Raw genomic sequence first — 20,378 nt, 5'->3', positions numbered from 1 at the left:
CAAATTTAAACATTTTGTAACACAAACAACTACCAAAAAAAGAAGTAAAAAACTTCCAACGAGAGTAGCTTATTCCAGTGTTGAGATTCATCTATATTGCCACAATCAATTTTGTCGAGGTTTTTCAAATTCACTAATAGCCACATCATCACAATATGAAATGGAAACCAACATTGTAAACATTGGCTTATCCAGAAGGCAGGAAGCTCCCCCTCAAGGGGACTCACTTGAAAAATTTAAATAGTGATTACTTGGTCTGAATTTAAATACTTTTCATTTTTTTTCAAGTTGTGTATATGCATCTTTCTTACCATATTGACTCAACGATTGATTCAACTTTCAACAAGTAATTTCACTCGTTTGTCAATTTCCTCCATAGAATACTTTACTACTTCTAATGATCTTCCTGGGTCACAAAACCAATCAATTAATATAGCAGCACAATCCAATTTTGGGAAAATTGTGATGAGCCTCATCATTGGGTAACTATATGGACCTTAATACACCTCCAAGCTTATTTAAATAAACTCTTCTCATATTTCCTTACATATTTTGATTATATTTTGCCTAATGAGATGAGTGAAAGTGAGATGTTATGCCTAGTGGACTAATGTGCATTCGTTGCAGGTTTTTGAGAGAAAATCATGGCAATTTTGGCTAATTAAGGGCAGAAAATTGAATGAGAGAAAGAGGATAGATTATAGGAGATAAGTCCTTGTTTACTACTCATTCGAATATTCCTCCATCAAATCACACTAGCTCAGAGTTGCAAGCAGCCGAGTCATGAGGATCAAAAGGCAGCTGAGCCAATGACAGTTAAAGAGCCAGTTCATCTTGCATTTGGGAGCTGAGCTTCCCTAGATTTAAGGAAGTCATTGGAGACTTTAGCTGTATAAATAAGGAGGCCTAGAGCCTCATTAGGATTCAATTTTTTAATGTAAAAGCACTAAGTATTTTCGGGATCAAGACTTGTGGAAGACATTGTTATGCAATTTTCTGATATGATAATGAGATTGAGCATTTCCTTAATCTAGCACTGATTTGAATTAGAGGGCTAAAGCTCTATGGTTAGGGCCCAACCCTAACATAAAATGCTACTCTTTTTGTATTTGTATGCCTAGTTGTTTTTTCATAGATTAATGGTTGAATTGTCATTAGCATTATTTCATTGCGAGCAGTTGTGTATTTGATTAGTTTGCTTCCATTTTTGCATTGCTTTGGCAGTAGCCTAGGAAGATAAGGGAATATCAAAAATATGTCAGTAGGTGGATTTTGCCTTACTTCTCCCTTCAGGGACCATGGTTTGAGGAAATAAATCCTATGCAGCCCCAAAAAGACAGAATTCTGATTTCTCATGGAATTTAGGGTTTTCTGTTACTTAGGCCAACATTTTACTAGTTTTCAAGAATAGGATTTAATTGTCATTTCTGATATCTTCAGCCTTGCATTAGATCTCATAAAGGTTTCACATTATTCTGCAAGTTTTCCCAAGCGCGAAACATTCAACTAGATAATGAAATTTTGTTTTTCTTTAGTTAATTGAAAATCTTTGTTGTTTAACATTATTAATGATAAATGTTAGGAGTTTCAATAGTGTAGAGGGATTCCATGACAAAAAACCCCATCCTAACCTCATCCATCCATGATTATCACTTTTTCCACTAAGTCCCTCACGAAATTCATCATTCCATAAGAACACTTCTCCAAGTTTGTTGAGAAAATCCAACCATCTCACAAACACTATTTTTAGCTCTGAAGGCGTCCTGGCCACTCCCTTGTCTCATTTCTCCCACCATTCACCTTCCCTAATCCATACTCCACCTTCCAAATCCCTCCTCTTGCTATTGGCCAGATCTTGTAGGAGCATTAGGACATCCTGTAGGAGGCATTAGGACATCCTGTAGGAGGCATTAGGACATCTTGTAGGTCAACCTGTAGTGGCCCGTTTTGAGGCCAAATTGTGGAAAAAGCACCCAGGAAGATAGGAGAAGACCCCTAATTGACTCCCAAGCCATTTGACCATTCACCATCATCCCTAATTCACCTGCCACATCACCAAGAGAAGTTAGCATTGACATTTTCACACGAAAAGGACAAAAAGGAAAAACAGTTATTGTGTTCATTTACATGCACAACAGTAGAATGTTTGGATGTTTCAAATTGCATACATAGGAAAGTAGGATTACACACATGTTAACTTAGCATTCTTTTGAAGAAAATCCTCTTAGCTTTTTTTTAGATGAATGGTGTGTTTAAGCATTTGATTTCAGCCTTTTCCTTACTACAATAGACATGATTTCATTTAGTGTAAATTTCCCTTTTTCTCATTGGTAATCAAGCTTCTTCTGAATCAATAAAAGACTGGTTTGAAAAACCATAGTGGTCTATCGACAGCTTAGTAGTGACAAAGAGTGGACCCATCACATCTGCTTGTGTATACAACACTATCACCTCCAAGTTTGTATGAACCCTAGGTTGATAAAGTAAAGTTGGTAGACCCAGGAGTTGCAACATTCTTGCTACATTACTGGTGCTCATAATTTTTTGGCATCGTTGTCAGGTAGGTGTCTGAGTATGATGTGATTTCTTATTTCTTTCATCCATTTCTTATTCTGACATTCTGCTATTAGCTTCATTTTTGCAAAAGTAATTGTAAGGAAGTTTTCTTTCTTTTCCATTCTGCAAGTGATATTTCATTCAACAGTTAGTTTCCATTCAATTTGTGATTTCAATTCTGCAATTAGTCTCGAATCTTGAAAAAACACAAAAGTAAGCAAAAATACTTCTTTTATGCCTCGTAGGAATAGGGATAGCTTAGGAAAATTTCTACCAAAGACCCCCACCACTTCAAACAACCAACCTTCCCTCTTCTTCGGTAGCTGTGAATTGGAGGATCCCTTGGGCAAACAACCAGAGATTTTTGAAGAGCCTACAGGGGGAGAAGAAGAAGGAGAACCCATTCCAACTGACCTAATGGATGAAAATAGAAATGATTGAGGAGATAGAGAAAGAATGGAGGGTGCCTTTCACATCAGAGAAACTAATGGGGATACCAAGACGAAAAACATAAGCCCCTCTGCTCTTCATCATTTCCATGGCCTGACCTCAGAAGATCCAAACACTTTCTTGTTTGAGTTTGTTGTCATATGAATAACTTATTGTTACACCACTGACGAGTAGAAGTTGAAACTATTCCCATCAACTCTCCAGGATGCATCTTTGTGCTAGTTCATGGGTTTACCTAGGGATAACATCACAACCTGGGCTCAAACGCAAGAAGCCTTCAACAACAAGTATTGAGACTACTGTAGGTCTAAAGACACTAAAGAAGAAACTTTTAGGATGACCTTAGAGCATGATGAATCCCTAGAGGATTATGAAGAAAGATTCCAACTTAGCTACAAGAGGGCCAATCCACACTTGATCCTGAGTCACTAAAGGTAGTCCTAATCCAAGGGGTAAGGGAAGATCTTCTGGACACCCTAAACCTACTAGTAGGAGGGGACATCTACCAGCTACCCTATGAAGATATCAAGGCTATCCTTAGGAATCATTCTAGGGCAGCTAGGAAAATGGGTAGGGGTGGTCAGCCAATGGCCAGCCCATCCTCTTCCAACACATCCATGAAAGGTGAAATTGGAAACATGTTGGAAGATTTCCAGAGTGAAATGTTTCAAACCCTTGCCCTGAAGATGGACACTATGCACATCAAGAGAAAGCAAGAGGAAGTAGAAAGAGCATTAGTCATCTTCTGCCCTACATGCACAAGGAGGCACCCTAGGAATGCATGCCCATTAAATCTGATTGAAATCTACTAAGTCTATGAAGAAAACCACTCCACAAACAAGTGCCTTTCTCTGCCTGGACTAAAAGTTGTGTATCAGGGAACTGAAGGGGTGACTGAACAACTCTACTATATAAATCGAAGGAGACCTCATGGACCTCAACCATAGTAGCAAGGCGTGCAAGGGTCATCCCATTCATATTACAACCCTAACCAAAACACATCCATTTCCTCTTAGGGGCCCCCTGCTCATCCCTCTTGGTTTGCACCTCCTCCTTGGTCTCTTGCACCTCAGTACCATTCGCAGATGACCATCCAATCATTTTAGCCATACACCCTACCATAGCCTTAGTGGAATGCACCACCCCAAGGGTGGAGGCCCCCATTTAGCAATGCTCCAGCTTTATTTCCTTCACCCCCTACTAAACCACAACTTTTACACCCTGGTCCACGTAAGCAACCTCAGATTCCTACCCAACCAAATCTGAACCCAAACAACCAACAGGCACATCAAGTATACAGTGGAGAGACATCTTATCATGCTTATGATGTGGAGATTTATCAAATCAACCTCAGATCTCAGAGAGTACTCCCGAACAACCAACCTCCACCTCCACCTAGGGAGAGTGAGGAGGAAAGAGAGGAAAGCATGCCTAGAGTGAATCCACCACCCTTTCCTGAGAGATTAACTCATCCAATCCAACCTACCCTAGAAGAGAATGAACTTCTAGGTGAATTGAAAAATCTATGTGTCAAAATTCCACTTCTCCAAGCCATCAAGGATGTACCTATTTACAACATGTTGATTGAAAAGAAGTGTTTCAAACATCCAGGGAGGTGAAAAAGAGACACCCCTACCATTAATGTCATTGGACAATTGTTCGAATTAATGTTGGGGTGGGTAATTTGCCCAAAGTATTTAGACCATGGAAGCCCTGTAGTAGATGTGCACATCAAGAGTACCATTGTTCCACACACTTTGATTGATCTTGGGGCTTCCATTAATGTAATGACTAAGGACACCATGCTCAAGCTCAATCTCCAGGGTTCATTAAGAAAGACCACAACAGTCATGAAACTTGAAGACTATTCCATTGTGACCCCTGAGGGGATTGTTAAGGATTTTATGGTCTGCATTAACTCTTGGGAGTACCTTGCAGACTTCCTAGTTCTCCAAACTAAGGCCAAGCTTACTGGTTATCCTCTCATACTTGGGAGGCCTTGGTTAGCCACTACTGATGCCTACATCAGTTGCAAGACCGGAAATATGACTATAAAAAATGGGCATTTGTCCAAGTATTTAGTCGTGTACCCTCCTACTCAATGATCTCTAGAACATGAATTAACTTTATGGGTAGAAGAATAGGAAGAAGATGAAGTCTACTCAGCCCAACTCTATACCTTAGGAACATCCATGGGAGGAGAACAACCAAATGAAGATGATTTGATTGAACACATACTCCAAAGTACAACTCCCAACACCCTGTCCTTAGAGGAAGTAGTAAAGGAAACCAAGAGAAACCATCAAATTAATCTATGATTATCTGATTCAAACCCTGCCCATGTCAAAACAATAAATTTCAACTATGAAAGAACTTTGACGAAAAATTGTGCAACATGCTAAGGGAACATCTGGATGCCTTTGCTTGGAGTTACAAGGAAATGAAGGGAGTGCACCCCTTGATGTGTAATCACCACATTCATATCAGAGAAGGTTCAAAACCAGTCCGAAAACCTCAAAGGAGAATGAATCTAGCTCTCAAGGATATAGTAAGAGAAGAACTACAAAATCTGTTGGATGCAGGATTAATTTACCCTATCTCGGATAGTGAGTGGGTTTCTCCTTTGGTGTTGGCTCCAAAGAAAAATGGGAAGTGGAGGATTTCTGTCGATTACATAGAGTTAAACAAGGCAACAAAGAAGGACCATTTCCTTCTACCTTTCATTGACCAAGTGCTAGATGGCCTAGCAGGGAAAACGTTTCTCTTTCCTAGATGGGTTCAGCGGGTAAAATCAAATCTAGATTAGCCCAGAAGACCAGGATAAAACCACCTTACTTTTGCTTGGGGTACTTTTTCTTATAGGGTCCTTCCTTTTGGCATGTGCAATGCCCCTACCACTTTCCAGAGGGAAGTCCTGAGTATCTTTGCTCAGCTAGTCCATGATGCAGTAGAAATTAATATGGATGATTTTACACCCTATGGGTGTGATTTCCAGGAGGCTCTATCCAACTTGGGTAAGGTGATGAACAAATTCACTGAAATGAACCTGTCCCTTAGTCCCAAAAAATGTGAGTTCTTGATGACTATAGGGACTATTGTAGGTCATTCAATCCCAGAAAGGAATGCAGTTGGACCCAAATAAGATGGCCATCATCCAGAGGGTCCCACCCCTGCAAAAACAAAGGATGTCAAAAGTTTTCTAGGTTTAGTTGGATACTATCGGGGATTTATCAAAGACTTCAACAAGTTAGCTTCTCCTTTATTTGGGTTATTGGCCAAAGAGTCTGAATTTTGATGGTCAAAAATCTATCAAGAGGCCCTGGACACCCTGAAGGACAAGTTGACCACTACACCTATTCTCCGAGGCCCAAATTGGTTCCTTCCTTTCCATATAAATGCTGATGCCTCTCACAAAGCCATAGGAGTAACTCTAGGCCAGATAGATGACAAGTTACCTTATACCATTTACTTCATTGGTAAGAATATGTGAAAAGCTGAATTGAACTACATAGTGACTGAAAAGGAGCTCCTAGCTGTTGTGCATTCAGTGAATAAATTAGCCATTACCTTATAGATTACCAAACATTTGTACATGCTGCAATTAAATAATTAATGAATAAACCTGTTGTGGATGCCCAGATTTTTAGATGGTTACTTTTATTACAAAAGTTTGATCTAACTATTATTGATAAGCATGGCAAGGAGAATTTTGTTGCAGATTTTTTATCCAATTAACTCTACCTGCAGGGGAGGAAGGAATGGTTGATGATCAGTTATCGGATGAACACTTCACCATTTTAGTTCTCTCTCCATGTATTGCTGACATAGCGCTACAAGCTAGTTATTACTGGCCCACTCTTCACTAGGATGTGAGGAGGTATACTAGTGAGTGTGATCAGTGCCAAAGGATGAGAAAACCTAGCCCAAGGGATGAAATTCCCTACAACCTCAAGTGAATTTCAAGTCATTTGACAAGTGGGGCATGTTGGGTGTGAAGCCTAATTATCTTCTATATTCAAAGGTATCATCGCATTGGACCCCAGTTCGTAATGGGGTGGCAACATCGCCAGTAAAATATACGTTGTAGGGAGGGTGGGGGGTGGATGCAATGCCCCGAAGCTAAAAATAGATGTAAAATTTCCTTGTAAAATGTTGTAATTTCATAGTCAATCTGGGTCGCTCATTAGGTGGAGATCTGACAATAGATTTTATGTTTAGTTTAGGGTTTTTTGTCGTAGAAGGTACCCCCTCACTATGTATGAGGGAATTGTATTGCGTCTATGAATATCTATATTCTGAGTGAGGAAGAGAGAGGAGATTGAGAGCGACGAGGGAATTACAGCAAATCTGTTGTAGGTTGTATCTCTTCGGTTTGCTGGATAATATAAAAGGAAGGACTGGCTGTTTCTCTGTGGATGTAGCCCAAACTGGGTGAACCACGTATATCTATCTCTCTCTTGCTTTATGCATTTTCTGTGCTTATATTTTTGCAATATTTTATGTGTTCCATTGCTCTGTAATATGTAATTTTCTAACAGGGCATGGATATCATTGCACCCATTGACCCTCCATCCAGGAAAAAGTAGTATATCATTGTGTGCATTGACTATTTAACCAAGTGGGTTGAATCCAAGGCCATCAAAGTAGAAACATAGGAGGAAGTGGCTCAGTTCTTAAGGGAAAAAGTATTTTATAAGTTTGGGTAATGTAGAGAACTAGTCACTGATCAAGGAAGCCAGTTTAAATCTCACATGATTGAAAGTTTGTTAAGCCAACACAAGATCAAGAATAGGACATCCACTCCTTACCAACAAAAACTAATGGGCAAGTGGAGGTGACCAACATAGTGTTGGAGGGCATTCTGACCAAAGTAATTAACAGCAACAGAAAGGACTGGGCATATAGATTAGTTGAGGCCACTTGGACCTAAAATACCACCTAGAAGATCACCACTGGATTCACTCCTTATGAGGTGATCTATGGGAAGAAGGCCCCTTTGTCCATTGAATTTGAATACAACACCTTAAGAATTGTAACATAACTGGATCTAGATCTCACTAGGGCACAACAAGAGAGATTGTTCAAGCTGAATGGGTTAGATGAGTTTAAAATGCAGGCCCTCCTGCACACAAAAGTGACTCAAGTACAAAGGAAAATAACATAAAGTACAAACAATTTCAAAAAGGTGATTGGGCTTTGTTGTATGATTCCATATATAAGGATTTTAAAGGCAAGTTAAGGACTAGATGGTTAGGGCCTTATGTCATAGAGAAATGTCATGACAATGGTTCAATGCAGATGATAACCATTGATGCAGAGGCTAGTCCTTTACTTGTCAATGGGCATAGATTGAAAATCTACAAGAATCCCTTGTCAAAGGGATAATTCATCAATGACATCAGCAAGATAGTGATGGTAGTAGAGCAAGTCTTAGTTTCTACCCCATCAAGTCACTAAAAAAAAAAAACGAAAAGAAAAAAAGAGAAAAAATAAAGAGACTCGGGTGAAAACCTCCATGAGGCACATGAGTCCCACTATTAGGTTGAAAACCTCTTGAGGCGGCCCAATGGTGTCGAAAAAGAAAAAGGAAAAGATAAAAAGATCTCTCGGTGAAAACCTCTTTTGAGCTACGAATAGCAAGTAGCTAGGATGAAAACCTCTTGGAGGCAAACTAGTTGTTTTTCAAGAAAAAAAGAAAAAAAAGATATAAACAAAGAGAGAAAATAAAAACTTTGAAAATGTTGTTTGCAAGTCAGAAGGAGGAGGATTAGAGCAATCAGAGAGGAGAAAATTACCTATACATTTCATGTTTTCATTCCTCCATTCCATATTCTTCATCATCCCATCATTCCCTCCATTTATGAACTCATCTAGCTTAGTTTTCATGGGTTCTTTTTTTTTCTATAGGATTCCCAGTAAACCTATAGGATTCCCTGAAAACCTACATGGATGATCCTGTAGGAATTACAGTGGCTTAGGAATCCCAAGGAAAGTGACCCTAGAGCAAGGGGATGTCCTGCTGGTGTCAAAAAAATAAAACATTTACTTCACCACCTCATCACCATGCCTCTCATCACCATGATTACCCCTGCATTCATCTAATAAGTAAGTTTAAAAAAGATTATAGCTTTCAGGAAAAAAACAACAACAAAAAAATGAAAAACAAAAAACAAAAAAACAATAACAATAACAATAACAAAAAACAAAAAAAACAAAAAAAACAAAAACAAAAACAAAAACAAAATAAAAACAAAAACAAAAACAAAAAAACAAAAAGCAAAAGCAAAAAACAAAAAAGAAAACAAAACAAAACAAAATAAAATAAAACAAAAACAAAAAATAAAATAAAACAACAACAACAACAACAAAAACAAAAACAAAAAACGAAAAAAAACAGAGGACAAGGGGACAATACTTGAAGGTTATACCTCTCACCTACCAATCACTAGACCCCTTCTCTACCCATACCACCAATCCTCATGTTCCAAAAGTGAAGGAAATAATAAAAGTTTAGGGGAGAGGTAGCTACAGGACATCCTGTAGGTTTCTTGTAGGAAATCTTGTAGCATCCTAACCCATAAAAAAAAATTTCATAGGTTGCAGTCATCTTCAACATGGAGATCCCAATGTCAAGGAAGCTCTTGTAGAGCTCAGCAAGAGTAGAAGGATCATCAATTTCACCCTCCAATACATGCACATCAAAGAAAAACCATCAAAGGAGGCTAGTATAAAAATAAATAAATAAATAAAATAAAATAAAAAACGTATGCACCAAATACATAGCCGGGACATCATTCTCCGACAAGCAGCATCATCAAGGCATCTTACCACAGGTGTGTCATCTCGCTTAAGCTCTCTCGTTAGCATAATATGATCAAAAATGTAGATTGGTGTAAGATTTTGTTTTATAAGCAAAGGTGGCTCGTTAAGTTGGCCACCTTCAACCAGTCAATGAGGAGAATATAGTTATTTCACTACACACGTGGCAATAGCCAAATTAGGAGAAAGAGGAGATGAGGTGAAAAATTGTTAAGTTACAGATGACCGAAGTGGGAGATGATTACGAGGTAAGAAGGAATGATGAAGTGGTAGTGGGACCAACAGTCCAAAAGTGGGTGCTCGTACTTCAGTCGCTAGCACACAATCCCACACAATCACCCATATGAAAAAATAAAACACCTATTCCCATGATACAGAGCAGTCATCTACAAGATTGGCAGTGGGCATTTAGAGAGGAAAGATCAAAGGTTGGCTTCATCAGGCAGTAACCAAGAGGTAGGAGCTATACCTTCCCACATTTTCCAAGTTAAAAAAAATATAGAAAAACCTTCCATTTGGTTAAGGGGATTAAAGTCTAGGGGAATTATATACAGAATTATCATTTAAAAACTCTCACCCATTACAATTTGGAATTAGTCCCATACAAGCCTCCACAATCATTAGAGGAAAAATGACAGGGGGATTCAACAAGAGGGAGCCCACAAACACAGTGAGAATTTATCAGCACCCTCCTGTAGTAGAGATCTTCACAAGGAACAATTGGATGGTTTTCTTTGAAAAAATGAGGGGATACAATGATCAGGTGGCTAGAGACTTTGTTATCTCACTCATACCACTAACTAGGACCCATGCCACTACTATGGTGAAAGGCCTCTCAGTAGAAATGACCCCTAAAGTCATAGGAAGAATTGTCACACTTCCTTTAAGGTTGCCTTGGAGAAAGGAAGATAAGGGTAAAAACCAACTTGCAAAGAAGAAATTCTTTTTAGAAGGAGAGGAGGTAATGGAGGAAAAAAATGGGGTCAGGAGAGAAATCCTGCCATACCATTGGAATGAAATTAGCTACCACCTCATTAAGTATGTATCATGTGAAGGAAGATACAGTGTGGTAGATGGATACCATTGTAGGATTCTCCAAGAACTGAGGTTTAGAGCAGACACACCTCCTCAAAACAGACTAAGCATACCCTACTTTATTCTTCAATCAAGGATAGGTATGAACATCAACGTGCAGGATGGAAGACATCAAAAGCTATCCCATCATGGATTAATCAAACTTATCCTAGAAGATTCCCTAGAAAACCTAAGACTCCCTATTACATGGACAACTTTAAGAGACATGGAGGTAGAGGGAGAAATAAAAGCTCTTGAATATGAAAAATGCCCCACTGCTAGTGAGAAGGATGAAGAGGAAACAAAGGAGGAAGAAGAGGAAGAAAAGGAGGAGGAAAGTGATGAAGAAACAGAACAAGATGCAAAAGAAAAAATTTATGAACAAAGTGAGGAACTGGAGGGAGAATAAGAAGAGAAAGAAAAGTATGAGAAGGAGAATGGAAAAGAGGAAACAAAGGGCAAGGAAGAACAAATTTCTACAGTTCAAGGAAAAATGGGGGAAGAATCACCAAGGGTATCTCCAGAACCCACTTAGAAAGAGGCAGCAACTACTCTTACTTCCCTAAGTACACCTATCAAGCAAAAAGGGAAGAGATAGAGACAAACCTCATGCTACTTTAGAACAAGAAAAATTACAAGTATTAGGCAAGGAAAATCTCAAACACCCAGCAAAGTCCCTATTGTCATTGAAGACTCACCAAAGCAACAAGAAAAGATAGGTCCTCTTGTGAAAAATCAAAGAGAAGGATCATCAGGACAAGCCTCTCCCAAATATCCCATCACTTATGTTAGGAGGCCTATCACCAAGTCTGCCTCATCCAAAGGAAAAGGTCCCATACAGGAGACACAAAAGGACCTACAAGATGCAGAGGCCATCCTACATGAAACTTTGATAAACCTACAGGAAACTCAGAAAATAGACCAACAAGGGATCATTCAGCAAGAAACAAAGAAGGAAGATCCAGAACTAAGGGAACCTAGTCCTCAACCCAACCTTGACTCTTACTACAGGTTCATTGAAGGGGGTAGGGTCATTCCATAGAAATTTTCCATCCCCTTATTCTTTGAGCTTGAAAAAGAAAGGGCAAGAACACATAGGTGGATGCAAATTTCCAAATCTAAAGGAGTGGAGGATATAGGCCACATGGAGGAGAAAGTAAAGGAGATGGGCAGAGAACTGAGCAGCATAAGGGACAGAGAGGAAATGATGAAAGCTCAGTTGGAAGCAGAGAATGCATGGCTAAGGGGACAGTTACAAGAGAGAGAAAGTCAATTGGCATCCATGGCCAGTTTATCCTTAGAGGCAATCTAGTGCAAGATGCCAACAAAGTCCTATGCATTGTATCTTAAGGAATAGTGGCTACAGTTCCAAATTAAGAATTTAGCACAGAGAGGCACTATGCCCTTCAAATACTATATATAATTCATTGATCTCTGAGATCAAAGCGCCTTGGAGGATAGAGCTAAAATATCTGAGTTTTACCTACATAACTTGGCCTTAACAGATCTGAATGTATGGGATCCAAATTCAAATCTAGGGGACTTGCAATTGATGGTTGTGGCATCATGGGTGAATCATGAGGAGGCAAGAGCTGCAGAGATGAAGAGAGTAATGGAAAGAGAAGAGAAAAAACCCCTCATGATAAGAGCTAAGCAATAAAATCCAATGGCTATCATCAGCACCCACAACCTGACTGCAAATGACCCTAAACTTGCACCTAGGTACCTTGCTACCCAAAAGAAAGCAGTCACACACTTTGAGGACGTGTTTAGGTTTTTAGGGGATCACAGAATGAAAGGTTTCCAAAGGAGATGGAACAGTTTGCCCTACACCCTAAAACTTAGAGAGTTCCATTCTCCTCAGAGAATGAGAGAGGCACTAAACAGAAAACCCATGTATAAGCAAGCTCTCCAAAGACTCAAAGTCAATTGGATTGGATTGAGACTCAGTCCACCACTATTCTTAGGAACGTTGGAAGGAAGGAAGGAAGGAGGAGGAAGAAAGAAAGCAGTGGGAAGAGATAGAGAGGAAGGCGAGATTCTATTCAAAGGAAGAGGAAACTATAGCAGAAGCATTGGATGTTAGGGATGCCACAAGAGCAATGAAAGACATGGATATAGATTGAGTTACTCAGACGATGAGAAACACTTTCAATAGGGGTGTGATGATGAGCCTCATCATTGGGTAACTATATGGACCTTAATACATTTCCAAGCTTATTAAATCAAATCTTCTCATAATTCCTTACATATTTTGATTATATTTTGCTTAATGAGATGAGTAAAAGTGAGATGTTATGCCTAATGGACTAATGGCATTGATTGCAGGTTTTTGAGACAAATCATGGCAATTTTGGATAATTAAGGGCATAAACTTGAGTGATACAAGGAGGAGAGATTGTAGGAGATAGATCCTCCTCATTTACTCCTTGATCATTCGAACATTCCTCCATCAAAACACACTAGCTCGGAGTTGCAAGTAACCAAGTCATGAAGATCAAAAGGCAGCCAAGCCAGTGATAGTTAAAGAGATAGTTCACCACGAGTTTGGGAGCTGAGCCTCCCTAGATTTAAGGAAGTCGTTGGAGACTTCAGTTGTATAAATAAGGAGGCCTAGAGCCTCATTAGGATTCAAACTTTTGATGTAAAAGCACTAAGAATTTTAGAGTTCAAGACTTGTGGAAGACATTGTTGTATAATTTTTTGATATGAGAATGAGAATGAGAATTTCCATGATCCAGCACTGATTTGACTCAACGGGCTAAAGCTCTTCGGTTAGGGCCCAACTCTAGCAACAAAAGTTCCTCTTCTTGTATTTGTATGCTTAGTTGATTTCGTAGATTAACGGTTGAATTGTCTTTACCATTATTTCATTGCAAGTAGTTGTGGATTTAATTAGTTTGCTTCCATTTGTGCATTGCTTTAGCAGCAGCCTAGGAAGATAAAGGAATACCAAAAAGTTGTTAGTAGGTGGATTTTGCCTCACTCCTCCCTTTAGGGACCATGGTTTGAGGAAATAACACCTATGCAGCCCCAAAAAGACAAAATTATGACTTCTCATGGAATTTAGGGTTTTATGTTACTTAGGCGAACATTTTACTAGTTTTCCAGAATAGGATTTAATTCTCATTTCTGATATCTTCAGCCTTGCATAAGATCTCATAAAGGTTTCCCATTATTCTGCAAGTTTTCCCGTGCATGAAATAAGCAACTAGATAATGAAATTCTATTTTTCTTTTGTTAATTGAAAATCTTTCTTGTTTAACATGATTCATTTATAAATGTCAGTGACTGATGCAGTGAAGAGGGATTTCATGACCAGCAACCCCATCCTAACCTCATTCATCAATGATTATCACTTTTTCCACTAATTCATCGTTACAGATCCATTTGGGAACATCGCTCCCATCATTTAGATCAGTACCATTAAGGCTCATCAAACCCTAATTTTGTTTCTACTAATTTAGTTGCTACATGCCCTAGACAAGTCACCACTTTGAATGCCTCCTTCCTTGAGAGTTTCTCGGCCTGAATCCCTCCAGAAATGCCTCCTTGAAGGACCAGCATAGCCTTGGACAAGGGTAAGTGTGCTTTAGTGCAGGTAGGCCCATGTCAGGGTTCTCTACAAAGCACCTAGGCCCACTTTGACCTGTGCTGGGCGAGATTGAGTGAAATTCACATAGGGTTCTGGGAATATTCTTATCTTCTACATCCATATTGAATATTCCCACACTTATCATATCCTATGAGCTTGAAATTGGATAGGTAATGAGTTAAGTAACCTCCTATTCTCTCATCCCTTCCCCCATGGAAACTAACTCTAAGTTCGAAAGGCCATTCAATTCCCTCATTTATGACCAAACCTCCTACATTTGCCTATAAATTGAGCACTCATCTAAGTGATCATGGGCTGGACTTTGAGGATTTGTAAGGAGATATTGTTGGTGTGAGGATTGAGATTATAAGCAAGTGTTGTTATTCTACCAGAGTGCTGTGATATTGATGTGATGTTGGTTGGAACCCAAGCTAGAAGAGTGACAATGGATCAGAATTCATGGTTGTAGTTCTTCCTTCTACTTAATAAAGTTGTTTACACATTTTTCCATATGCTTGTCTTGATATATGATGTTTATATGTGTGAATGTATCTGATTCCATTTACTTATAGTCGATAGATCTCTTGCTTTGATTGGTTCTCTGTCTTTTGTTTATGCTTGCAGGTACTTTTTGAGCGAGTTAAGTTTGAGAAGGAGCGATGGGAGTCATACAAAGGAGACAAAAGGAAAGTGAAAGAACAAGTAAGTCCTCTGATTCCCTTTTTCTTATTTATCATCTATAGAAAAAGGATAAGCGCTTTAAATCTGTTGTTTTAGGTATAGCTATGTACCTAGGGAATTAATATTCATCTGCAGATGCAAAATTCCTCATAAAAGATTAGTGACTCCACTGGGGGATGATCATCATACCGGGTATTTTACCTTCATCCTAGTACACTCTAGTAGACCTTACTTGCTTCCATTGATCTTCTTTCAACCTTTTGAAGTGTTTTTTGGTGAAAATTGTGCTTGTAAGCCCCTAGGATGGCCTCTCTGGCACTAGCGCAGGTTTGGTCTAGAGACAAAGCGCTGTAGAGAACCCTTGGCTTGAGGACAGTGCTCTGAAGTGCACTGTCTCCCATTCAAGGTTGTGCTAATCCTCCTTATGACAAAAATCCCTCCTTTGAGTTGATTTTTTGCCAAATTTCCTTCTGTTTCTACTTGCTGAAAGGTCAATGACGCATGTGTCTCTAAAATCAATTTGTGTTTCCTTTTCCAGCCCTACTTTTTCTTTGATTGTTTAGTGTTTCTTAAATGATTTATTTATCACTATCAATTCATTGTAAAAGTTAGTTTATAGTCGATTAATCTTTGTTCAAAAGACAGTGTCGTAAAAGTATTCTTTTCTTTCAAAACAGAACTATCATAAAGTCTTTGTTCTTGCAAAAAGATTGATTGAGTGTATGTGCATTAGTTTCCTTTTTTTCATCACAACATTAAGGGAATTGAAAAGAAAAAATTGCATTGTGCATTAAAAGAGTTTGTGTGTGCTCATAGGAATAGTTTAGGGAAATTGCATTAGATGTGTTGTTTGTTTTTTTATTACAAGAATATGATTGATCTATCCCTACTAGCTAAGGTTTTCATCATCAAAATTGAATGAAAAGGATGCTTATAATATTAGTTGCATTATAGGAATTGAAAATACATCACACGGTGAGCCTTGAAAGGCAAATTCTTAATGGAGCATTGTCACCTACCGCAAAACATTTAGAGGTTCTAGGCTATAGACATGCTCTGGTGTCGTAAAACATAGCAGCTATCACTAACTTGTCTACGATACATTCTAAGTGTGATACCTCATTCCACGTACATGAGTATATCGTAGCTCGTCCACGTACCTTCGGGTATATAGGGCAGTGTTACAGTACGTTAAGTATATGGGAATGCTCTCACTGTGTAGTTTCACATTAGACAGCGCTAATACAGATTGGGCCTCCACGTATTTTCGGGTATATATGGGAGGACAACACTAGGTTTCTATCCATCCTTAGGTAACCGATTCAGCCTCCGTGTACACTGTGATACACCAAACAGAGCATTCGGGGAAATTTTGTGCCTATACTTCTTGGTTCACTAGGAGGTATTCTACAATTCACAGTTGCTTGGTAAACCTCTTTGCCTAGCCTACCCCTTTTTGTTTATTTCTCTTTTGTAATAAAATAAATCAGAAATCATAGAGTAAAGTCAACCCTTACCTTGTCGTTCACAGAGAGCAGCGAGTAAACTGCCTTTACCGCTCGAAGCTACACCTATCTGGTCGAAGCGGTCTCGTTTGACTAGATCCAGTACTTCACAAGCCTCTGGTTCTTCATCTGAATTACCAAAAACACCTATACCGTTAAGTATTGTGACCCCAGTTACTCCTATAGTTACTGGTACATTTGTTACTGAAGTGGAATCTCCACAATTACCTAAGGAAACTAGAATTGAATCTAGTGAAATGGTAACCCAAGTTGTTCAACAACAAGTTGATTCTCAATTTGAAGTTGTTCAACAAGAAATTACTTATGAACTTGAATCTTCTCAACCAGGGGAGGATCCCGAACCCATCATTGTTCAATCAAAATTTACTTTTGAACCAGAAGTTGTTCACAAAGCTCAACATGAACTTGTTCTTTTACTAGAACGTTTGGATCTTGAGGTTGAACAATCAGAAGTTGTTACCGTACCAGAAGAAGATCGATCGATACATCCTCAAACATCCATAACTATCGAGACTTCCTCTTTACCTCAACAAAAAATACCAAAAATCTATGATGGATTAGACGGTGAAATTCTTCCACCTTGTTTGATTTTGATAGAGGAGGAACCTGAGGTAGAATCACCCAGAACTCCATTCCATTTTGGAGAGGACTTTATCTATATCCTCATACTCCTCATTTCACTACTCCTTTTGATCTTGATTACTTTCGGAAACCCATTGATTCGTTAGGAAAATTATTTGTACATTTGACTACGGTAGAGTCAACATCTCAGACCATATCATCTGTTACGGCTATGAGAGAATGTTCTGTCGCAACCTCTTCGATGTTTGCTACGACACCTGAGTCACACTTGTATGGTGTTTCATCTATCCCATCAAGTTACCAATATTTATCGGGATTGTTTGGTCAATTTAGTGTGTTCTAAATTGCTATTTAAAAAGTCAATGCGGGGTTCATAAACTGACGAAGTGAAGTGTACTATATGTACTAGATAACCATTTCCTTAGTCTTTTGTTGTTTTTGAGTTTTTTAGTTTTTTTTTGGATTTATCTTTCCCTAATGTGTGATGGCGAAAATGAAAGTAAAGTATGGATGGTGATGGTGATTTCTACAGTGATTTTCCAAAACTTAAAAGTGCTCAAAAAGAAAGCTTTAAAACCACTGTAATGAAATCAATTCTTAAGAGGAAATCAATGTATTAAACAGTGAACTAATGACAATGGCCCAGTATCCTTGCTGCTGAATGAGAAAGAAAGTAAAAACTGAACTTAAAGCAACTCAAACTAAAAGCAAAGAAACTAATTCACACTACTTCAACTCTTCAGATCCTTTACCCTTGAGCTCAATCTACCTTGTGGGAAACAATCATGAACAAGTCAAGCAATATGATATCTAGATGGCAAGAAATTAAATTGCAGAAAGGAAACTAATCACACTACTTCAACTCTTCTGATCCTTTACCCTTCAGCTCAATCTACCTTGTGGGAAGCAATCATGAACAAGTCAAGCAATATGATATCTAGATGGAAAGAAATTAAATTGCAGAAAGGAAACTAATCACACTACTTCAACTCTTCTGATCCTTTACCCTTCAGCTCAATCTACCTTGTGGGAAGAAATCATGAATGAGTTTAAGCAATATGATAACTAAATCAAACTACAATAAGTAGTATTCTGCTTTCTTACTAATAGAGTCACTTGACTATAGAAAGAAACCATAAACTGATGAGTAGTATGATGTCCAAGTAACAGAAAAATAAATAAGCAAATCACAACTTGAAAAAGAACATTGCTGGAATTAAACTTCAGAAAATGAAAGTTAGCAGGAAGGACAAGATGATCTCATATGTCAATAGTTATCAAAAAGATGAAAATTTGCCTGGGCTGCCTAAGAAAACCTGCAGAAAAACATTGATCAGCTGACAGCTATAAAAACGGAAGTGAGCATGTAAACAGTAGTGAATTTAAAAACATCTAAACAGCGTGTTATATACAAGCTAATGATTATGAAGACAAAAACATAATGAAAACAACTATACAGGGCTTTAGTGCGCAGGGGCCCTCTGCCACCTCAGCCAGTCAACGAACAGTCACAATAACGAGCTCAGCAAAGTAGTCTTCTCATGTATTAAAGCAGCAGCAGCATATATAAAACAAAGTACAGTGGGGTGCGAATAGAAAGAGTTCCAAAAATTACATCGAAAAGCCTCTACACAGCGTTCATCAATGCGTTATTTATAATGAAAGAGTACTGAAACTAACTAACTGAATCCTATGCTATTAACTGTGTTGCGAAGGACACGTATATCTCCTCAGCTGAGATCTAGCGTAACTGTGATCATGTCTATTAAAGCTTCGGAGTGGTAGCAGGTTATGGGGATGATCTCCAGGTATGCCGGTGTCTTTGTGGGCTGAGGACTGTGCCACGTAAACATTCAAGTGCTCAAAACAGAGACGTGCCACTGCTAAAATCCTTGGTTGGCTTTGCCTTTGACCCTTGTTGACCGTGACCTTCTATGGATGATTTCGCTGATTTGAAGGGACACGTTCCATGTACCTGTCACCTGTAGCTTGCCCATGTGGCTCATTTCTTCATTGGACACCTGCAGCATAGCTTTTAACAAAATAGCTGCGAAATCCTGTGCTGGTTGCGGAAACTGGCAAGTTTCCGCAGCTGCCTGAACAAAAATCTAAGCCAAACAACAGTCATAAGCATAGTCAGAAAACCATGTAAAAAGCTATTTTTAGACTAGAATGCAATGATTTTAACAGCTTGTTGGATGAAGTAAGTGGAAAAAGAAGGCTGGGAGGGTGTATAGGAAGGTGCAGGTTTGAGGCTCAACATACCCCCACTGTGAAGGTGTTGCATGTCCTCATGCAACCAAAATTTAGTTATTTCCCTCTAATCCATAAGTTCTGAGGCTTCTGCAAGGACATCTAGCCCTCTTTTCTTCTTCTTTGATGCTAACATCATCGTTGGTTTCCTGACTAGACATTTGAACTTGAGATTAATCAATGCTCTGCTTAACATTTTGCACTTTTTCTTCAGCCTCTTGTTTTTCTTTTGCCACAATCCTAAATGGAGCATAGTGTTATCATGGTCAATCTTGTCTACCTTACTCTACTCTTTGAGTGCTTCATTTTCCTGTTTGATATGCCTATTTAGGACTTCTAATTCAAATACTTCCTGTTTCAAAGACTGAACTTGTGCATCAAGTGGCAAAGTGGTACTTGGTCCTGCAGCTGATTGTTCTAAGGATTCCAGGTAGTTATATACCTCTTGCTTATTAGGATCTACCTCAGGTGTCTTTCTCGGACTAGGTTCAAAATCTGGTGGAGGAGGAAGACTGCTCTCTCTTTCTGGCCGAAAAGGGATTTCCTCACGTGGAGGACTTGATTCAATGCTTGGCTAAGCTGGAGATTTTTCAAGTGTCTCTTCACCTAAATCAATAAAGTGAGACTCTTTTTCTTGGGTTTTATTCCCTCTCCCTTTTAGCCTAGTGCTCCTCCTTAAGTATGGACTAATACCCTTCTCTTGTGCACTCTGTTTTCCTTTTTTATTTTTCTTGCCTATAGCAGCAGCCTGAAGGTGTACTAATACTTCTGACAGAGGTTGATAATCCTCTTCTATGGATTGCTCAGGGGATGGATAGGCTTCTTGAATGGTTCTTTTGCCT

The 20,378-nt window shown here is 38.9% G+C and overlaps 1 pseudogene; it reads right to left on the bottom strand.

Annotated features, from left to right (window-relative positions):
- Positions 1 to 273: 273 nt before the first annotated feature.
- The window catches only part of LOC149212841 (pentatricopeptide repeat-containing protein At5g15010, mitochondrial-like), a 70,031-nt pseudogene continuing 49,926 nt past the window's right edge, over positions 274 to 20,378 (bottom strand).

Source organism: Pinus tabuliformis, chromosome 1_1 (assembly GCF_031772625.1).
Source record: "Pinus tabuliformis cultivar Carrire ecotype Pingquan chromosome 1_1, CPIR1, whole genome shotgun sequence".
Lineage (NCBI taxonomy): Eukaryota > Viridiplantae > Streptophyta > Pinopsida > Pinales > Pinaceae > Pinus > Pinus tabuliformis.
The sequence above is the reverse complement of the archived record's forward strand: the minus strand, read 5'-3'. Positions and strand labels throughout refer to the sequence as shown.